Source organism: Agrilus planipennis, unplaced genomic scaffold, assembly GCF_000699045.2.
Source record: "Agrilus planipennis isolate EAB-ADULT unplaced genomic scaffold, Apla_2.0 scaffold118, whole genome shotgun sequence".
In the NCBI taxonomy this organism is placed as follows: domain Eukaryota; kingdom Metazoa; phylum Arthropoda; class Insecta; order Coleoptera; family Buprestidae; genus Agrilus; species Agrilus planipennis.
This window is the reverse complement of record NW_020438955.1, coordinates 815,483-823,860: the sequence shown is the minus strand read 5'-3', so window position 1 is coordinate 823,860 and position 8,378 is coordinate 815,483. Positions and strand designations below refer to the sequence as shown.

Genomic DNA, 8,378 nt, shown 5'->3' with positions numbered 1-8,378 from the left:
ATCCAAGCTTCTATTAGTTTACTTTTTTCTCTAATTTTCCGAATATATTTTTTACATATATAAAACGGTTAGTTTTTATTGGAAAGTAGTTAATGTAGGTGAAGAGTGAAGATCTATGTCTGAAGTGCTATTGCAACTTTTCACTGAACATACTAACTTTTTATTTGATTTAACTTTAGAAGAAAACTTCGTCGACTCCATCATCAAAAAAATTTTTACTTTTTTAACGTGTTTTATTATTTTAATAAACACTTTTACGATTTGCGTGCACAGTTCCCATGTACACCTTTCCCTCATTCGAGTTATAAATTTTGCCACCAGATGGTGTATGCCCATTTGACGGATCCCAATAGCACTTTACATTTACCAATTAGGGAAACCTATCCCACTATGCATAACCAAACCCAAACCTTTAGTGCATAGATTTACACAAGCTAATCAGGGAATCCCCTTTCATCATAACATAAGGTAAACACCAGAGTGCGTAACATTTCATACGTGTAAATCAAGATTATTCCATACTCCAACCTAATTTAAGGTAATACAAATATGTCAAGAGAAATAGATTATTTCTTCGAATAAAAAGTGCCCTTTCGAATAACACTATTATATCCTGCAACCTGACTTGCCATTGGCTAATCTTCACTTATAGGGCAGCTCTTAGAGGTGGCACTTATTTCATCCACTAAAAATAAAACAGGATAATTTCTTGATATCTCATCTTTATAATAATTCATCTTCTAGTTGTAAATATCAGTCGCTGTTAGAGCAGTGCTTTATTATTAATTAATTAGTTCAGTAAAACGTTTTCTTTTGTAAACATTGTGTGTATACGATACAACCATTAGACGAGTGCCTACTTCTGGATTCTTTATATAAAAACGAGAGCGCTACCGAACGTTCCTTTTTTGTTTCTTTTGACTGCAATTTAAAATGATGGCTTACAAGTGGGCAAGCAGCTGTGTGTTTTAGTGTGAGTTAATGACCCCTGCGAATAATGACGATGCGCCAATGAAAAAGATAACGATCGCCGGATTGTTAGATATATTCGTGTATTGTGTACGTCTGTGCGCACCCCGAGGCTTCCGGCAGATCCTTGTCTAGCCATCTCGCATAAACATAGAGATAGTTAACATAAAAAAAAAACAATAGACGCCGATAGAATTAAAATAAACAGGAAGAAAATTAAATTGTTTTTATTATTATACAGAGTGTAAAAATGAATAGAGGAATAGGATACAATTCGAACAGTTCTAAACAATTACGGTGGAAGGGCGGTTACAATAGGGGATGATTGCTCCTCATCTAGGCAAATGAAACGTGGTAATTTCACCCCTTGTGAAACGTTTACACTCTACATTTATATAGTCCAACACATTTTTTGTTAATTGGGTTTTTTTTATGGTTTACCACCTGAGGTCTACTGCTTTCACCGCCCCCGGGGTCCAAACGTGGTTAATTGACAGTAAGGCGGAGTTAAACGATTTTTTATGATTTGGGTAAAGGTCTAGATGATGGCCCCCACCCCCTTCGGGGGATCGAAAGAGGAGGTCTTCCCTACCACTATACCATTAAAAGTTCATGGCGGTCTCACCCCCATAAAATGTTATGGGGGTTAGATGATGGCCCCCACCCCCGAAGTGGGTGGGACTGGGAGGGATCGAAAGAGGGTGGTCACCTGAGTAAAACCCTATAAAAACTTTGCGGCGGTCTCACCCCCATAAAAAGTTATGGGGGTTGAAAGTTGATTATTTTGACAATTTTCATACACTATAATTCAAATAAAATTCAATAAAATAATTATTTTCAAGCGGGTGGAGGTGGAGGATCGAAAAAGGGTGGTCACTTGAACAAAACCCGATAACCTAAACTAACCTGTTGATAAAGATATTTAAATAATGTTTTATAATGTAGTGTTATAGGCGGATGATGAGGATATCGTGGGTAGAAAAGGTTAGAAATGAAGAGGTATTGGAAAGAATAGGAGAACAATAAAAAATAGGCGAGATAGGTTGGTGGGACACCTTCTCAGGCATTAAGATCTAGTCAGAGACATATTGGAGACAGAAACAGGAGTTAGGAGGGTTAGAGGTAGACCTAGATTAGATTACTGTTCGCAAATAGTTCGCAATGTGGGCTGTTCTAGTTTTGGGGAAATGCGAGGTTTAGCTCATGATAGGAAAGAGTGGAGGTGCGTGTCCAGCCAGTCTTAGGACTGATGACATTATTATGATGATGATGATGATAACTTTCTCAATATTTTTATGTATTTGACTGAATGATTTGAACGACTATATAAATATTTACATGCCTAGAAATGTAAAAAAATTGGCATATTTATTAACTTTGAACCCCGATAACTTTTTATGGGGGTAAGACCGCCACGAACTTTTTATGGTACAGTGGTGGGGGAGACCTTATCTTTCGATCCCCACCACCACTACCCCAGTCGGGTGTGGGGGCCATCATCTAGACCTTTACCATGATTTGTTTAGACAAGAAATTTGCCATAGTTTGCATGAAGTTCCCAAAACGTAAATAGAAAAGGCGTAACACATATCTATTACTTGTTTCATTCACACAATTTCAAAAAAAACGAATGTTATGTACAAAATATGTCAGTACAATATTTAAATCATAATAAATCATGCTGAACTTATGTGACCGGAAGCTTAAATATGTAAGTCTCATTGTACTACCGCAGCTTTTTCTCATACGATTCATGTAGTTCATGTTAAACATTGTGCAGATCTGCCATGGTGACATCTTCAGTGGTGACTTACCTTAAGTAATACTGCTACAAATGGTGCATATAAATTTTGAGTCACTTTTATTCGAACAGGATGTAATTTTGCAAGAACATGTTATTCTAATGACAATATAATATTTCGCTTTTAGTTTCTTGTTAATTTCTATCACCGTTTGGTTCATTACTATAGAATTATATTATTTTATGATATCTATGGTGACCACAGTATGGGAATATATCATCTTGTCTCATGGAACAATCTTTAGCAAGTGTCAATTCCATTCCCGGCCGATGCTGCGCTCCTATCTTCTTAATTTGTTTTTTATTTTTTAATATTTAATGTATTAACCAAAGAATACCTTTAATTGATCGCCACGGTAGGAAAAGACAACACGAACGAAGTGAGTTTACTTTTGTTATCGCTATATAATACCGGGCATATTTTCGGATTTTACGGTGACGTAGGCATGGCGTCAGCTGGTACTAATAATATTTAGTAATATCGCTACCGGGAAAAGCGTCGTTCAACTTTTGATAAAATCGAATCTATCAGTTTACGAAGTCAATATTACTTTTTTTGTTGCACAAAACCATTTACAAAAAGTAATACTCTTTAAAAAAAAAAGTAGAATATTCATTCATGACCTATTTTTCGTCATTAGAAAACACATCACGATGTGGCAAAATTCAGTAAGCTTTAAACCCAATAAGAAGAAACGTATACCAACTGTTTTATTGCTCGGACAGATCCAGTTCTTTTAACATCAATCGTATCTGTATATGTTGCACGTACATAAGATGTGCATATTTACCATAATAACATGCCAGACATTCCCAAAATAACATACCACATATACGTAGCTTCTCTCATTTTTTTTTATCTAAAGAACGCCCTTATTTACTATCGCATACTTTGCAGTACATTCCGCGAGCAACAGCTAAGCAGGTGTCTCAAACGGACGTGGTTTTTCATAATATGTATATTCAGTTAAGAATGCGAGCACTTGCAATATCACGTTTCAAATTATTTATTAGAGATAAATGGAAGCATAAAAAGACAGCTAGAAGTGAATTTAAACTGCGTTAATGATGCAAAAATGAAACGTTCGAATACGAGGTTTTTATTTAACAAACACCTCAATTAACTACGCCTAACATACAGTTTGGTTCTTAAAGAACAAGACTGACCATTAAAAAAAACTTACTTTTAGTAAAATTTTGGTAGTTAAACACCCTATGTTAAATCTGAAGTATCTAACTTTGGTAACAGTAAAGATACTTTATTAAATACGGTCTTTATTTGGACTTGACTTAAAATGTCGGCGTTTTTGCAGGCGGTCAAAATATGTACACTTAACAGCTATATACGCGGACGGTTTTAATATCATTACCAAAGTATAGAGGTATACAATAATAGGAATATTAGTACTATGAGAACACGCCGACAATCTGTCAAGTCAAACACTGCTTAGAGGGGAACTCGATAATAAAGTAATGGGATATTGACATGATGGGGAGTTTGTGGCAAATCAAAAAATAGAACTGTGTATATATTTAGAACATTTTTGTACTGCTGTGGCTATTATACTTGTGGATAGTGTCATTTAAAAGGCCTACCCTGCGGATCGACTTCCTCGCACATTTCCACCTATTCATGAACGCAAGGAACCGTAGATTCATCGATGATATGTCCAAGATCTCCGGGCATGGCCAACTTTCCGACCATGATGTACCAACGTTCAAGGTCATAACTGGGACATCGCCCTATCTTGACCTACTTGCCAACTTCCCTGACATCGTGCGCCAGGGCGGACTTCCTGTGGCGCACAAACCCCGAAGTTTGACTTCAAACCACCTGCAGGCTGTGAAGAGGGAATTCGACGTCATGCTGAATTTAGGCCATCCCATAGCTGCTGGTCGTCATCGCTACATATGGTCCCTAAGGAAGGCGACAAGTGGCGTCAATGGCGGGGACTACCGGGGGCTTCACACACGGACCGTTTTAGATCGTATCAAGTCCGGCATCCCAAACGCTGGCTGGAAAAACCGTATTTTCAACGATTGATCTGGTCAAAGCCAATCATTAGATCCCGGTTGCTGTAAAACAGCCATAGCAACGTGGTTTGGGCTGTTCGAGTTCCTCTTTATGTCGTTCGGTTTACGAAACGCGGCGCAGACATTCCAGCGCTTCATTGACGAAGTACTGCGTGGTCTGGATTTCTGCTACGCGTATATCGATGACATATTGGTGGCTTCAACAACACCCGAAGAACACATTGCCCATTTAGAAACCCTCTATCGTGGTCATAAAGCCGGCAAAGTGCAAGTTCGGACAAACCGAGGTAAACTTCTTGGGAAACCTCGCCACCAACAAAGGGACAGCACCACTTCTGGAAAGAACCGATCATTGCAACCATTACTCTTTTTTTCCCGGAAGCTGAAATCGTCGGAAAAGAAATACGTCGCCTACGACAAAGAACTGTTCGCCATTTACTTCGCGGTGAAAAACTTTCGCCATATGATAGAGGCTAGGATCTTTACTATATACACTGACCACAAACCCATTACCTACGCGTCTGAGAAGAAGGATGAGGTCTGCAGACCGCGTCAGTTCCGGTACCTGAACTTTGTCGGCTAATTCTCGAAAGACATCCGTCACCTTCTGGGAAAGGACAATGTCGTAGCCGACGTCCTATCGCGAATTGAGGAGGTGACGCTCGTAAGTAACCTAGAAGAATTAACCGCTGCACAACGTGCGGACAAAAAGCTAGCAGCGTTGGAGAAAAACAGGAACTCTAACCTACAGTTCAAGCTCATTAAGATGGCAGGTACGAACACCTCACTGGTCTGCGACGTTTCAACCTCCACAGCGGGACCATTCGTTCCGCTCACGTTTCGCCGAATTGTGTTCGACAAAGTCCACGTTTCGATCATTCCAGGAACTATCGCGCCACCTTCTAGCCGATTCGAGCACGTTTACGTCGATATAGTAGTAACGACGTGCGTGGACTAATTTTTTCGCTGGTCAGAGTCTTTCCGAATGGAGGACCAGGAGGCCGTCACGGTTGCGCGCAATTTCTACTACCAATGGATAGCACGCTTTGGGACTCCGTTGCGCGTTACAACATCGGCTGATAGCAAGGCAGACAATTCGAGTCGCACCTGTTCAGGGAATTGAACGCTTTGACAGGTACGACTCATCTAAGAACAATCGCACAACATCCAGAAGCAAACGGCATGATCGGAAGGTTTCACCGGCAGCTGAAGGCCGCAATCAAGTGCCACCGTTCCGCGAAATGGATCGAAACCCTGCCAACGGTGATGCTAGGGATACGTTCGGCATGGAAGGACGACCTGCAATCCCACTGCAGCAGAGATGGTGTACGATGAACCTCTACGACTTCCAGACGAATTTCTAGGAAAGGCGGAGCAGGAAGCTACTACAACCTCCGACTTTGTCCAGAAACTACGGCAACATGTACAACAACTAGGAGAGGAGGCTTCTGCTTCGCTTCGCTCTTCTAACATTCGCCACCAGCCGGTCCTCATCACGAGTACGTTAGTCAGCGCAATCCTACAATTCGGCACTGAGAATATAAACAAAAAACATCGCCCAAGCCAGTCTCAACGTTGATGCCAAGCCAAGTCACAAGCCGCCGCCGCTCCTCCATTTCTGTCGACCGACCAGACGTCAATTTACCCCACTTCGTGCCCACCGATTCCAAATTTTCTGTAGGGTCGACTGTTTTGAGGCCTACGGAATTACGTTCGAATCCAGGGAGTTTGCGTATGTGCTAGGCACCCTGAATCTTCACTACACGGCGGAATTGCGTAACATCATTGTCATCATCCCCCCGCGGACTGAACCGTACGCTACCACCAAGGCAGCACTTATTCGTCGGCTGGGGAACTCCGAAGAAGCGCACCACCTCCACGGACCGGCCGAGACCACTATGCCGTATAATTTACTGCGAACTATTTGGTCAAATCGTCTCAAACCATCATAGGAAGTAGCAGAGGTACCCGATTGCATCATGAATGTAATCTCAACGCAAACCACAGTAGTAGTTAGTCCCTCGACCAGTTCCACTTCGGAGACCATCCAAATCTTAACCAACCAACCTCCGGATAAATTTGAACATAAGACGACACATGGCCGGAAAAGTGAAGACCCAATCCCATTCAAATTCACGCAGTTTTCTACCCAACGGCATTCCAATAAGAATAGTAGGGCAAATGGTCAAAGGCAAAGCACACAAGTACAACCCACAATAACGGAAATCAGCTAGAAAGTTACTAATGGCCACAAGTGAGTTACACACAAAGCAACGTCGCCTATCTGTCACGGACAGAATCGCACGCCAAAACATCTTAGCCGACATCGGTCCTGAAATGTGTGTAGATCCCAAGTCATTTATACCTGACGTCACAAAACCATCATTAGTGCTGACTTCCTAACGCACTACCAATTGATGGTAGATTTAAGCAAGCACAGATTCCTGGATTGATTCACCCACCTCGCCACATGTGGTCAGGTGGCTAACTGAGACAACCCTCCGCCACTTTCCTCACAGATACGAAACCAGACACTTTAGTATACTACGATTAACTACAGCAGTTTCCATCATTAATTCGACCCAGTGCAGCAGTCAGGGCACTTTTCCCAATCATTCAACAAGGCACTACATCAACACTACTCCTGGCCAACCCTCAGATGCTGAAAGTATCGAACCATCATCTCCTGATGTTGAAATCTTACATCGATTCTTGTCAGAAACACAATCTACGTTAGTTGTCTTTCGCATCAATATGGCTACGTACTCATACATTGATCTACAATAAATTAAGAAATGGGGTAGAATTTGACCACAGACACTTGTAGAATGATAAGAGGGAGTTTGAATGCATGGGTTGGGAATGAAAGAGGAAAAAGAATATCACAAATGGTGAAAGCGAATAGAAGAAATGAAATGACAGCGAGTTTCTGTTCGCTTTTCAAATAAACAAAAAGGTGGATATTACATTCTTAATCATGAATAACTGAGTTCCTTTAGATTAAAACCAATAAATAACGATCAATATTCATAGCAGCCTAAAGGCGATTCATGGTTCCACTTAGGTCAGACATGGTAATGAATTTGTTTATCGTTATGTTATTGTTGGCTTCGTCTTCTTAAATTAACCTAAACAAGTACACTTTATTCAACGAGGAATTGTAACTATGTTACAACATAATATGTTTTTTCAAATACATGTAATGCATGTCGATGCGTTCATGACCACTACATGACAGAAGAAACCTATTTAAAAAAATTATGAATGGCAGCAACACGAGAAATAATATCGTAATGTTTACAAATCAAGAATTTCTGAACAAAAATTTTTGCCAAATAACTTTCAACTGTGTTTGTATAATTCAAAAAATATTACAGACAGTTTCTCTAAAAATAAGTTTAAGGTCTCTAGAAATTTAAACACATGGATGATGATTAATTTCAACTATACGTGTTATGTCTGCAAGTGTATATTCGAGATGAGATGAGATTTAAGCACTTTAAGGAAATCTTAATGAATCTTTGACTGAAATAAAGTAACACATGAGCAAAAGTGCGGAATGTGAAAAATACAA

At 40.2% G+C, this 8,378-nt stretch overlaps 2 protein-coding genes across 4 annotated transcripts in view; one reads left to right on the top strand and one right to left on the bottom strand.

The window, feature by feature from the left end:
- Nucleotides 1–8,378, top strand: part of LOC108743068 (D-arabinitol dehydrogenase 1-like) — a 37,662-nt gene that overhangs the window by 7,676 nt on the left and 21,608 nt on the right. The gene's annotated exons all lie outside the window — the stretch shown is intronic.
- Nucleotides 1–8,378, bottom strand: part of LOC108743063 (GTPase-activating protein CdGAPr) — a 123,888-nt gene that overhangs the window by 105,285 nt on the left and 10,225 nt on the right. The gene's annotated exons all lie outside the window — the stretch shown is intronic.